Below are 13,655 nucleotides of genomic sequence, written 5' to 3'. Positions count from 1 at the left end.
CTTAATTCTTCTGGGAGTTAGTTCCATACTCTCAGACCAGACCCTGGAATCTCTCTCCTGTATAAAAAAGCTTTATCGTTATAGTAGACATTTTCATGTGCTCTCAGTAGGCTATGTTGTTGAGGAGATTCACTGCAGCATTCTGCACTAGATGGAATTCATTAAGGGCTGAGAGCTTCGTGCCCAGATACACTGCACTGTTATCATTTAGATAGGAGGTGGCAAAGGCATGTATAATGCAGGCCAGTTCATTTTACACCAAGATGGTTTGCAATCTCCTAGGCAACCACAGATGTTACTTGTGGATGCTGCTGTGTAAGAGCTTAATGTCAGTGAGGAATCCAGAAGCATTCACATGGGAGAGGTTTCAGAGTGGTAGCCATGTTAGTCCGTATCAGCAAAAAGAACAAGGAGTACTTGTGGTACCTTACACTAACAAATTTATTTGGGCATAAGCTTTCGTGGGCTAAAACCCATTTCATCAGCTGCATGGAGTGGAAAATACAGTAGGAAGATAGATGGATAGATACAGAGAACATGAAAAGATGAGGGTTGCCATACCAACTCTAACGAGAAAAATCCATTAAGGTGGGCTATTATCAGCAGGAGGGGAAAAAAACCTTTCTAGTGATAATCAAGATGGCCCATTTCAAACATGCCAGCAATGCCCCTCTACCATGTACAGTCTCTATGCAAAAGAATAAAGGGACACAAATCAGACATCAAGAATTATAACATTCAAAAACCAGTCAGAGAACACTTCAACCTCCCTGGACATTCAATTACTGACCTAAAAGTCGCAATTTGTCAACAAAAAAACTTCAAAAACAGACTCCAATGAGAAACTGCAGAACTGGAATTAATTTGCTAACTGGACACCATTAAATTAGGCTTGAATAAAGACTGGGAGTGGATGGGTCATTACACAAACTAAAAACTATTTCCCCATGCTAATTTTCCCCTCTACTGTTACTCACAACTTCTTGTCAACTGTTTGAAATGGGCCATCCTGATTATCACTACAAAAGATTTTTCTTCTGCTGCTGCTAATAGCCCACCTTAATTGATTTCTCTCATTAGAGTTATGACAACCCCCATCTTTTCATGTTCTCCCTTTCTCTCTCTCTGTGTATATATATGTATATATATCTTCCTACTGTATTTTCCACTCCATGCTTTTTATGAAGGGGGTTTTAGCCCATGAAAGCTTATGCCCAAATAAATTTGTTAGTCTCTAAGGTACCACAAGTACTTCTCGTTCTTTTCACATGTAAGAGTGTATCTTCAACCAAAGGAGACTGCATCGTAGTTGCAAAGTGCTTCCCTCTGCCCACCAGCAACGCCTATGTCTTAGTTCAGTGTCAGCCAGCTGTTCTTCATCTGTGAACTGATCTCATCCAAGCACTGGGCCATCTTGGAGGTAGTGGCACAGTTGTGTACAGGGAAGGTTAAGTAGAACTGTGTGTCATCTGCATATTGCTGGCACTTCAGTCCATGTCATCTTACCAGGTCAGTTAGTGGCTGCATGCATATTTTGAAAAGGTTTAGAGAGAGAATTGAACCTTGATAAGTGGAGGAGGTACAGTTTTCCACCACTACCTTTTCAGTGTTTCCTTCCAGAACAGGATTTAAGCAGTTTTAGCACATGCCTCTGGACCCTGGCTGCCTCTCTCAGGTGGGACAGCATGTACAGTCAACAGTGCTGAATGTTGAAGAGAGGTCCAGGAGATGAGAATGGATTCATCCATTGACATGAGGAGATCATTCATCAAAACCACTAAATGTCTTTTTCCCATGTCCTAACTTGAATCCAGATTGTGCTGCATCTAGGATGTCCATTTTGGAGAGAAACTTGTTAGTAGGTCTCTGGCTAGATTGTTGCTCAGGAATGGAAGGTTTGATACTGGGTGGTATTTGACTAGAATAGTTGGGTACATAGAAACTATTCCAACTTTTCTCTACTTTATTTTTTTCACACCCCTACCTACAATCCTAGCTATTTTTATCCTACTCCTTCTCCATAGTTTTCCCATCTCTGACACTGCGTCTTCCCTGCATATCCCTTTGGGAAGCCCCATTCCATCAAGTGATGTGAAAATGAGAAAAGTGCCTTCTGATGATAGAGGGACTCCTGGAGACATAATGGCTGCTCGGGAAGCACTGGCTTAGCCTCTGGCTCCCAGATGTTGGTTCTACTCTCAGCATTGTGGGGATGCTGCTCCCTAATATTAATTAATCTGTACCCAGTTAAGGGGACTCCCAATGGTTCAGGATTCCATCATCTCTTTGGGCTTATCTTCATTTGTCACTCCTTGGGAAACCTCCTTATTATAAGGTAGAGACAAGGCCTGCCCATGGTTTTTTCCATTGGCTGCCTGCTGCCCAGGGATCTTACTGGGCATATGACAGGTCTGTGCTCATTGCCAGTCTCTTCCTGTGCAGCTCTTTCCAAAGATGACTGAAAGGGCCACTCTGTATTTGCTCATAAATCCCAATGTGACCGCTGTGGACAGCACTTTCAATTCCAATGCATTAGCCAGGTATAACAGGAAAACCTCGGGAACTTTTGAATTTCATTTCCTGTTTGGTCAGTGTGGTGAGCTGCACAGGTGACCATGCAGTCCCCCTAGAATCGCAAACGAGCTCCAGCATGGAATGAATGGGAGACACTGGGTCTGACTGCTGTATGGGGAGACGAATCTGTGCAGGCAGAACGCCGATCAAAAAGAAGAAATGCTAATATATATATAGATGCCAAAATCGCACTGGGCATGGTGGACAGAGGCTACAACAGGGACACACAGCAGTGCCACGTGAAAGTCAAGGAGCTCAGGCAAGCCTGCCAAAAGACAAAGGAGGCAAACTGTTGCTCTGGGTCAGAGCCCCGTACATGCCACTTCTGTGATCAGCTGCATGGCATTCTAGGGGGGGACCCTACCACTAACCCACCTCTGTCCGTGGACACCTGCAAAGGGGGAGTCTCAGGCAACACGAAGGAGGATTTTGTGGATGAGGAAGAAAAGGAGGAGGAGAATGCATAGCAGGCAAGTGGTGAATCTGTTCTCCCCGGAAGCCAGGACCTTTTCATCACTCTGGAGCCAATACCCTCCCAAGGCGGGATCCCCGACCCTGAAGGTGGAGAAGGCACCTCTGGTGAGTGGACCTTTGTAACTACAGTGTTCTCCATGTCCTCCTCACAATCATCCTCGTGCTGCCATCTCTTAGCCAGGTTCTGCACATACTGCAGTATAATGCACAAGGTGTTTACAATGCTCACATCAGGGGTTCCATGCTTGCTGTGCTATGGCATCTGCACGGGTAACCCAGTAAAAAAGGGGTGAAAAGATTGTCTGCAGTTGCTTTCATCGAGGGAGGGAGAGAGGGGAGACTGATGACATGTACCCAAAACCACCCATGACAATGGTTTTGCCCCATTAGGCATTGGGAGCTTAACCCAGAATTCCAATGGGTAGTAAAGACTGCGGGAACTGTGGGCAGGGCCGGCACTACCATTTAGGTGACCTAGGCAATGGCCCAGGGTGCCAGAATTTTTGGGGGGCGCTATTTTGCCGGGCGGGGCAGCACGCGGGTCCGGTGGACTTACCGCAGTAATGCCAGCAGACGGTCCGCTGCTGGAAAGGCTGCAGTGGAGCTGCCGCAGTCATTTCGGCGGACGGTGTGCTGGTCTAAAGGCATGCCTGCGGCAGGTCCACCGGAGCCTTTAGACCACCGGACCGCCCGCCAGCATTACTGCGGCAGCTCCACCAGAGCCTTTCCAGCAGGGGACCGTCTGCCAGCATTACTGCGGTAAGTCCACCAGGGCCCCAGGGGGCGGCGAAATGGCAGTCCGCCTAGGGAGTCAGAAACCCTGGCGCCGCTCCTGACTGTGGGATAGCTTCCCACACTGCACTGCTCTGTGAGTCAATTTCTAAAAATCAATTTCTATAAAATCGACCTAATTTTGTGGTGTAGACATACTCTAAGTGTCTGTATTCTTAATGAACAGGGAACTTCTGTTTAGTGCTCACAGACTAGCTCTGATACTTTTTTGTTATTGTTTATGGATATTTTTTGTTTGTGTAGATGATAATTACATTAAACTATTACAAGAAACTATACTAATGCAATGTGAAGGCAACAAGGAAACATGAAAATAAGTCACTGGAACTGCAAAAGCTAAGGTTTCTACAGAAATGTTAGTTTGGTCTGAAGTTTTATTTTTCTCTTGTTTATCTTCACAAGAGTTATATCTTGCAATACAACTGTTTGTATGAATATAGCAAACAGGATTTGGCCTAAAATATGTAGTTGAAACTACATCTATTAATGTTGTTACATATAGACCATAAAATATTTTAAAATACCAAGGTCACATAGCAATATGCAGGATGTGTATTTTGATGCCAATAATAGATGCCATTGGAACCTTTTCATTTGCATTTCCTGCCTCTTTTCTTTTAACTTTGCAACCTTATTCGTACATGATCAGATTTTTTTACCTGTTAAATTCCTTCTGATTTTTAAAGAAAGACAAGCACATTGCCTGCACTTCATAAAGTTTAAATAAAGAATGGGTGGCACCATACTTTTGCTGCTGCCCTTGGGCACTAGGCTTGGGGTTAAGAGAACTGGGCCTCTTCCTCGTTCTGCCACTGGCTCTTTGCCTCTGGTAAATAACATCAAACAACAACAACAAATTTTCAGATGCATGTGCCTAAAGTTACACAAATTAAGGGTCCATGTTTTGGCACCTAAAGGAAAGTGACTTGCAATGTGAGTTGTGGATGCTCCATCCCTTTGGAAACCAAGACACTTTTATTTGATGAGGAATGGAAAGTTCTGCCCAAAGATTTAATAGCTAGCAAAAGCTATAATAAAATGTATTGTAACATTGATGGGCAAAACACAATATAGATAGTTAATACAGGGTAATATGGGCTAAGATAGAAATGCTTTGGTTTATGCTAATTCTGATGCTGGAGTGCATTTTAACTGACAAATCTTCTTTTTGAGACACTTAATCTGATTGTATACTCAGGATATGTCTACACTGGAATAAAAGACCTGTGGCTGGTGCAGGTCAGCTGACCCAGGCTTGCAGGGCATGGGCTGTGGGACTAAAAATTGCTGCGTAGATGTTCAGGCTCAGCCTGGAGCCCAGGCTCTGAAACCTTCCCCGTCATGGGGTCCCAAAGCCCAGGCTCGAGGCTGAGCTAGAACATCTCTACAGCAATTTTACAGCCCTAGTCTCAGCCCCATAAACCCAAGTCAGCTGACCCAAGCCAGCCACAATGTTTAATTGTTGTAGAGATGTACCCTCAGTGTCAAATGCTTTTCCCAACCTTGGCAGCTGCAGATGGCACTGAAATGGCACAACCAGCAGTGTTCTGCTGCAGGGGGATGGAGGAAGCTATTTACTGATGCAAAATGTCTCCTCTTTCTATTTTTCTGACCAAAAATTCATTTGTCTGAATGTTTGTGAAAAACAAATAAAGGGGCTGTGAATAGGCTAACATGAGAAGAATGTTTTTATGGTTAAAGCACTGGACTGGGACTCTGGAGATCTGTGTTCAGTTCCTGGCTCTGCCACAGACTTTGTGTGACCTGGGAAATTATCTTAACCTTCCTGTGCCACAGATCTATACAATGAGGATAATGAAACTTCTTTATTTCCATCCTTTTTGTGTGCCTTACCCATTTAGACTCTGGACTTTGAGGCAGGAGCTACTATGTGTATGCACAATGGAGCCCTGTTTTTGGCTGGAATAGATTCATAGATTCATAGACTCTAGGACTGGAAGGGACATCGAGAGGTCATCGAGTCCAGTCCCCTGCCCTCATGGCAGGACCAAATACTGTCTAGACCATCCCTGATAGACATTTATCTAACCTACTCTTAAATATCTCCAGAGATGGAGATTCCACAACCTCCCTAGGCAATTTATTCCACTGTTTGACCACCTTGACAGTTAGGAACTTTTTCCTAATGTCCAGCTTAAACCTCCCTTGCTGCAGTTAAAGTCCATTGCTTCTTGTTCTATCCTTAGAGGCTAAGGTGAACAAGTTTTCTCCCTCCTCCTGATCACACCCTTTTAGATACCTGAAAACTGCTATCATGTCCCCTCTCAGTCTTCTCTTTTCCAAACTAAACAAACCCAATTCTTTCAGCCTTCCTCCGTAGGTCATGTTCTCAAGACCTTTAATCATTCTTGTTGCTCTTCTCTGGACCCTCTCCAATTTCTCCTCATCTTTCTTGAAATAGTTAGATGCTACTGTAATATAAATAATTAAAAAAAATTATCCAACCTGATATTCACAAATACTTTTTTTTACAATGTTTGCCCAGCTGTAGTCATGACTGAGAACTATAACAGAGATACATCAAAAGTGTGTAATATAATTGGTTGAACATAGAATAATAAAACGCTTCAATATATATAAAAATTAGTATCTTTGAGTTTTTAGTTTATCAATAAATAGGGTGTTAATCTCCGAATTGTAGTTTTTACATGTTCACCTGGAACTGATATGGGGAATAAAATTCAACATTTTCTTTTATAACTGGAGTGACACACCCTATTGGTTTAAGAGCTATTCCTAGGGGGGAGAAAGCATTGTTTTTTCTAAATATGCAAAAGTACTGATATCCAGTCTTAGATTGATTGGGCAAATCTCATGTAAATAATAAAACTAAAATAAAACTGGGGTAGAAATTAGAAATTGCAAATTTGCTGAATTCTTTCTTACAACAAAGAAGATTAAAAAAAATACTGTATTTGCTCTTTCTAGATTCAGGCTAAAATGGGACATGGTTAGGTCTAGTGCAACAATAAATATTATTCTACAGTCCTGATGTGGGATTAAATGAAGTAAAATTGAGGTAGAATAACGGGTGTGTTGTAATCTCCCTAGATATAGAATCACTAAGACACATAGATGGATATGTTTATTTTCTCTCACATTTATCTGTGAATGTAAAAGATCCCAATGCAAATATTAGCACACAAGGACATTATGTGGAACTGGGAAAATCCTTGGAGGATTTGAATTCCATAAAACCACAAAATCATTTTGGCAGCTTGTGACAGTTATAATCCTGCTCCAATACATTTCACGGTATTTCAGATTTCTGGGATTAATTAAATGGTAGAATTTTTCTTTCATGTGTGAGAAAACAGTGGAATGAACTGATTATACAAAATGTGAGAGGGGAATTATGGCATTTTGTGGCGTAAACACTTTGGGACAGGTACAATGTCACTAGTGTGTGTTTGTACAGACCTCAGCAAAATGGGGCACTGATCCTGATTGGGGTGTTTGGGAGTTGCTATAATATAAATATTAAACAATAATAATGTGAGCAAAGCTAAAAGCATCTTCACATTCTACTAATTGCCACAAATGCCACAACATTTTTTTGGAACCTTTCTTTTTGGTAACAGTAAAACTGACTCGATGGACGAGTCCCCAGCGGACTGGCTATTTGAGATCTTTTAAAAATTGTCTGGTAGATTCCATTTGGAAACCCTCTTTGAAATTATCTGTTGTGACTAGAGCTGGGCGAACTATTTTCAGTGATCAATTTAGTCAACTAATTTTAGCCTTTTTCTGTTTCTGAAATGTACATGAACAGACATTTAGTTTTTATTACAGGAGTTCTCAAACTGGGGGTTGGGACCCCTCAGGGGATTGTAAGGTTATTACATGGGGCGGGGGGGGGGGGGTCAAGAGCTGTCAGCCTCCACCCCCAACCCACACTTTACATCCAGCATTTATAATGGTGTTAAATATATTTAAAAGTGTTTTTAATTTATAAGGGGGTCGCACTCAAAGGCTTGCTATTTGAAAGGGGTCACCAGTACAAAAGTTTGAGAACCACTTTTTTATTAATTTCATTGCTGTTTTACATTATATGATGAATTGTTTATGTGAACATATTTCTGATTACAACCTACTTGTAAACTGCTTGTATTTAATATGGTTTTGAGTTTTCACTGTTCATAATACTCTTCTCACACTGTGGTTTATAATCTAAGCCACAGTGTACTGGTTCTGTTTCTTACTGGATAATTTCCAAACCAATGAGGAGCTTCAAGATGGCTGCATAAATGCTTCAGGGAATACATATTTACATGAATATTCCCATGCAAGTATGTATTTGTAGGTGTATTTAGCACATGCATCCTTTCCAGGAGCATTCATGCAAACAGAATGTTGTTCAGTGTCTGTTTTGAAAGGCAACAAAAGGTGCAACTAAAACATTTTGTTTGATTTCCACAACTTGGCTCGCACACACAGATATTGTGCAATTGGGAGATCCATGTACAGATCTTCCTGACAGTAGAATTTAGCCCTAATTGGCTAGTGTAGATAGGCTGATGCTTGGTGAAATTTGAAAGCTTTGTTCATTTCAGATAAGAGACATGTTAGAAGGGTGCTTCAAGAACTTCAAAAATGGGGGCCAGGAAACCCAAACGGGCCAAATGTGCGAGTGGTATTGCGACTCCTTGCACTAGGTTGCAAATCCACTCACTCAGATTTGGCCTCGCTGCCCTTCCACCAGGGGTAGTTGGGTAAAATCTGAGTGGTGTTGTGACCCTGACTGAGGGGTGGTTGGGCTAAATTTCAGTAGGGTGGCAACTTCATGCATGGGGTTGCAATGCCACTCAAATTTGGTTTGGCTGCCCTCTATCATGCTAGCAGAGAATGGGCTCTGCTGTCATATCACCCAGCTCTGCAGTGGTGGTGGTCTCCTTTTCAAAAAGTGAGAGACTGTAGCCCTTCCCCTCACCACTCTGGCATCTGTGACATGGTAGTGCCTTACATTACACAGTAAAAATTCAGTTGCTGATTTGAAACTTCTCTGAATTATCATGAAAATATCAAAAGTGCATTTTCATGAGATTTTTTTCAGGTCATGACTTCCTACTTTCAGCTAGATGGGAAATACTGAGAATGGCCACTTCTCATTGCAACTCAGTATGTTCACTTCCATTGCACAGGCACAAGAGGCTTTGAAAAGTGACACCTACAGATATGTAAGTAAGTTTTGCTGATTTTGAACCTCAAGAAAATTGGGGTTAGATTTAACTTTTGAATGAAGGTTTGGCTCAGTTCTCTTTAATCAGATTTTAGACTGAGTTGGCAGTGGCACTTACAGTTAAGGTTGCCTAACACTTTCCATTATAAGATCCTGTTATCTGTTACTTATTATTTTGCCAAACTATTACTGTTTATGCTGAAATGTAACATGCTCAGAATCTGTCTCAGGCTACATTTTTTTTTAAGTTGCAGAAAAACAGTCCAGCCATTTTCAAGAAGAAGGGTGAGGAAATCTATGTTGTGTTTCCCATGTTGAGTTCTCTCTATCATTTCACTGAGAAGCTCTAGTGCCACCATGCTTTGGAGCAAGTTCTTGAAATTTGGCAATGGATTGCTCTGGACTCAGAGAGGTGCCCTTGGTTGTCCCTGTGACAATCCATCCATTTGGCCAAGTTATTAAACCTCTGAAAATTACCATTTGCACATGAGTAACTGAGGTTTGTTAGAGGCTGACGATTAAATACTCAGAAGGAGGGGATAGGGTTCTGTGGGGGAGGCAGGACATGAGTAGGACAGGGAGGGGAGGCAGCATGTCAAACATAGTTTCATTACACCTAATTCCTTACTACTGAAAGGACCTTATGTCGGTGCAAAATTAGAGCTATTCCTGTGCAGCTCCAATTTACACTACAGCTAAGTGGTTGAGGATGGTCTAAGTATATTTAATCCTGCATCAGCATGGGGGGTGGTTTAGATGAACTCTTGAGGTCCCTTCCAACTCTACATCTCTATGATCAGGGAGTCACAACTCTCTCCTTGCAGCCCCCTTCTTCACCATGAGTGATTTGAAGAAACTGATCTTACCTGTTCACTCCACATGCTAGGGTCCAAGCTGTTCTTTATGCATGTGGTTTCCATAGAATCTCTAATTAGGATGATAACTGCAGTTGGTGTTGTGTAACCTTACGTGATCACTGTTCGGTTTCATCAAAGGTTTTACCAAGGCCCTCCAGCAAAAAGAGAAGTTGAAGCCCTGATATCTCAAATGTGAAAATCAGGCAGATGATAAGCCTTTTAAAAAAATTGAAACTGCTTTTAGTACATAATAAAGAAGCTGTAAAAATGAGAAATGTTGGATCATGCTGCCCGTATTTAATTAAGCCAGGACTATTTTGGACATCTGGAATTCCCAAACTTTCACCTTTCTGATGTGATTCCTTCCCCTCCTCCCAAAAAAATATTTCAGAGTGATAGTTGGCCACAATGCTTTGTGTCCTGTTGGTCTCATGGATCAACAGTGCTCCTTTCCTCAATTGGATAAATTATTTTTCTTTTCCTGTCCTATTAGACTGTTACATAGGGTGTGCCTATACTAAAACATAAGTCGACTTCTATTAGGTTGACTTACAGCCACCACAGTAATTACTGGGGTGGTGCATGTCCACACTACCCTCCTTCTGTCAGCGGTGCACATCCTCAACAGAAGTGCTTCCACCAACCAAAGAAGGGCAATGTATGGAGCTGAGAGTCTAGTCTCTCAGCTCCGCTGGCAGCTCCCTGCCCCACAGGCTCCAGGTCTCCTGGTGGGCTGCCCCATCTCCACTCCCTGTTCCTGACCAAGAGTGGGGAGGAAGCCATGCAGGGCTTCTCGCCCTGCCGGGAGCAGCAGGGGAAGTTGCCCAGCTCTTCAGAGGAGCCAGGGGAAGCTGGGCTCTACTGCCTAGCTTTCTTGTCTATTTCATGGCTTCCCTGGAGCTGTGAAATTGACAAGAGAGCAAACAGTCAATGTAAGTAACGGTGTCTACACAGACATTGCCTCGCCTTAACTACACTGACATAAGCCCTACACCTCTTGTGAAGGTGGTGGTATGTTGGTGTATTGTAACGGGACACTTACAGCAGTGGGACAAGGCTGTAGCATAGACACTGACATAAATAGATTGACCTAAGCTGCCTTACATCGACCTAACTCTATAGTGTAGAGCAGGCCAAAGGGTATTGGCAGGTAGTGATCGATCTATCAGGGATCGATGTATCATGTCTCGTCTAGACACAATACATCGATTCCCGAACGCGCTCCCTGTCAACTCTGTAACTCCACCAGGGTGAGAGGCGGAAGCGGAGTCGAAGGGGGAGCAGCGGCCGTTGATCCCGTGCCACGAGGATGCAAAGTAAGTCAATCTAAGTAGATCTAAGATACGTCAACTTCAGCTATGGTATTCTCATAGCTGAAGTTGCATATCTTAGATCGATTTCCCCGCCCCCCACCAGTGTAGACGAAGTGTGATGGAAGGAAGGCTAATACAATGAGTTAGGGCACTAGCCTAGGACTTGAGTCATCTGGGTTTGAGTCCCTGTTTTGCCACAGACTTCCTGTGTGACACTTAGCCTTTATGCTCCTCAAGTTCCTCATCTGTAAAATGGGAATAATAGCACTTCCCTACCTTACAGGGGTGTTCTGAGGCCATCAGAGTGATACAGGGAAACAACTAATAAAATTAGTTGCATCCTTTTGAGTCTTACAAAAACATATTAAGATATAAGGAATACAAAATAACAAAAGGTTATTTAAAATGAAATGGAAGTAAAATCACTGTGTGCTGCTTGGTTTATTAATAAAATTAAATGTGTGTTGCACCAAAGTTTAAAAAGTCAGGACCTAGAAAACACTGGAGATAGCAGTCTTCAATACTTGAAAGACTGACTTAAAAAAAGATGGAGAAAAGTTGTTCTCTCTTACCACAGAAGGCAGGAGAAGAAGCAATGGGGTCAAACTACAGAGAGTTTCTTCTCTTAATGTATCAGTATATTTATGACTGATCTGTAATTTTGATTCCATGCATCTGAAGAAGTGAGTTTTTTATTCACGAAAGCTTATGCCCAAATAAATCTGTTAGTCTTTAAGGTGCCACCAGACTCCTCGTTTTTATGGATACAGACTAACATGGCTACTCCTCTGATACTTGAAACTACAGCATAGCAGATTTAGATTAAATCTCAGGAAAAACTTCCTAACTGCAAGAACAGTAGGACTATGGGACAAACTGCCTAGGGAGATTGTGGAAGCTCCTTTACTGGAGGTTTTCAAAAGGAGGCCGGATAGCAGTCTGTCTTGAGTGGTTTAGACACAACAAAGCCTGCATCTTGGCAGGGGGTTAGACTAGATGACCCTCGTTGTCCCTTTTTACCCTGTGGTGGAAGTAGACCTGTAGGTCTTGAGCCTGCTGCTCCCATTTAAATCAATAAGAGTTTTGAAATGTACTTCAACGAGATCAAGGCTGGAGCCATGAAATCCTGTTATTACAGGGGCTAGTTGGCATGGGAGAACTTTCATATTCTCAAACTGAGTTTTTTTTGTGGTGACAGAAAATACAAAAAAAATTGTAACTAGTTAAACTTTGTAATTATCTATATTATTGATTAAGTAGATGTCTGGTTAACTACAAATTGCCAGAATGTCATTCTGTGGCAATTACAATTAATCTTCATTGGTTCCATATGAAAATTACTGAGCTTTCTTCATGACTGTTTTTTTTCAGCTATCTAAGCTACTATGGATATTCACTAACTTTTCTTGACCATGACATTTGTTTTGCATCCCTGAATTATGGGATTAGAACAACTTTTATTCTTGTTGCCAGTCAACTCTCACCTGGTTTAAAACTACTGTCTAACATCTTTTATGTGTAAACTTCCAAAGCAATTTAAAAGATGCTGTAGGTTTTTTCATCTACATGTAGCATAGAGAACCTGAATAGCTACTATGTACGTCTCTGGCTGTATATACATACAGGTCCAATTCTGTCATGTCTTGTACTCAGTAGCGTGACCCTGCTGAAGTGACATAAATATAAAGTGGCATTATTATTGTAAGCACAATATATTATGACATTTCAAGTACCTGAGCTTTTGCTATTAATTTACTGAAAGCTGGATCACTCTCTAGGAGACTAATCTAACTTTCATTGAAGTCAGTAGGTATGTTCCCATTTACTTCAGCAGGATCTATGTTGGGCTTAAGGTTGGCTACAGTTATTTTTTGTTTTGTTTTGTTTTTTGTAATACGTCCTGATGGAGAGACTCTGTTGGATGATGATGTGAGGATGTAGGAGGACAGGATCATTGTAGGATGATGATGTGATGTAACTTCTCAGACAGAGGCATGCAAGAGATTAAAAACACATGAGAAATCTTGAATTTTAGGATTTTACATAATTTCAAATAAAAACCAGACCCACCAGGTAATGTGTCATGGGGTTTTCTCAAATAGTGAGTAAAGACCTTTTTTAGACATAAGAATGTCCTCTTTGGGGAAAGGTTGGGCGTCAAAAATATTAAGAAAAAATGATGTTCAAAAGCAGCTATAACTCAATTCTTTTGCAGAACCCAAGCCAGTTAAGTCAAGATATAGCTGAGTGACCAATTAACTACACCATTGCTCCAGAAACAACTGCTGGCAGAACTTATTTTAGAGCCGTCTTGCTTGGATTCCTTTGTGTTTTGCACCAACGTGTTATATGCATGAATCGATTCTGATGCAGACCCACAGAGGAGAAAGCAGAAAGAAGATACCACTGCAAAACAAAAGAATACAGTGCTAATTGCCTGTGAAT

Source organism: Gopherus flavomarginatus, chromosome 2 (assembly GCF_025201925.1).
Source record: "Gopherus flavomarginatus isolate rGopFla2 chromosome 2, rGopFla2.mat.asm, whole genome shotgun sequence".
NCBI classification, from domain to species: Eukaryota; Metazoa; Chordata; order Testudines; family Testudinidae; genus Gopherus; species Gopherus flavomarginatus.
Note: the sequence above shows the minus strand (reverse complement) of the source record.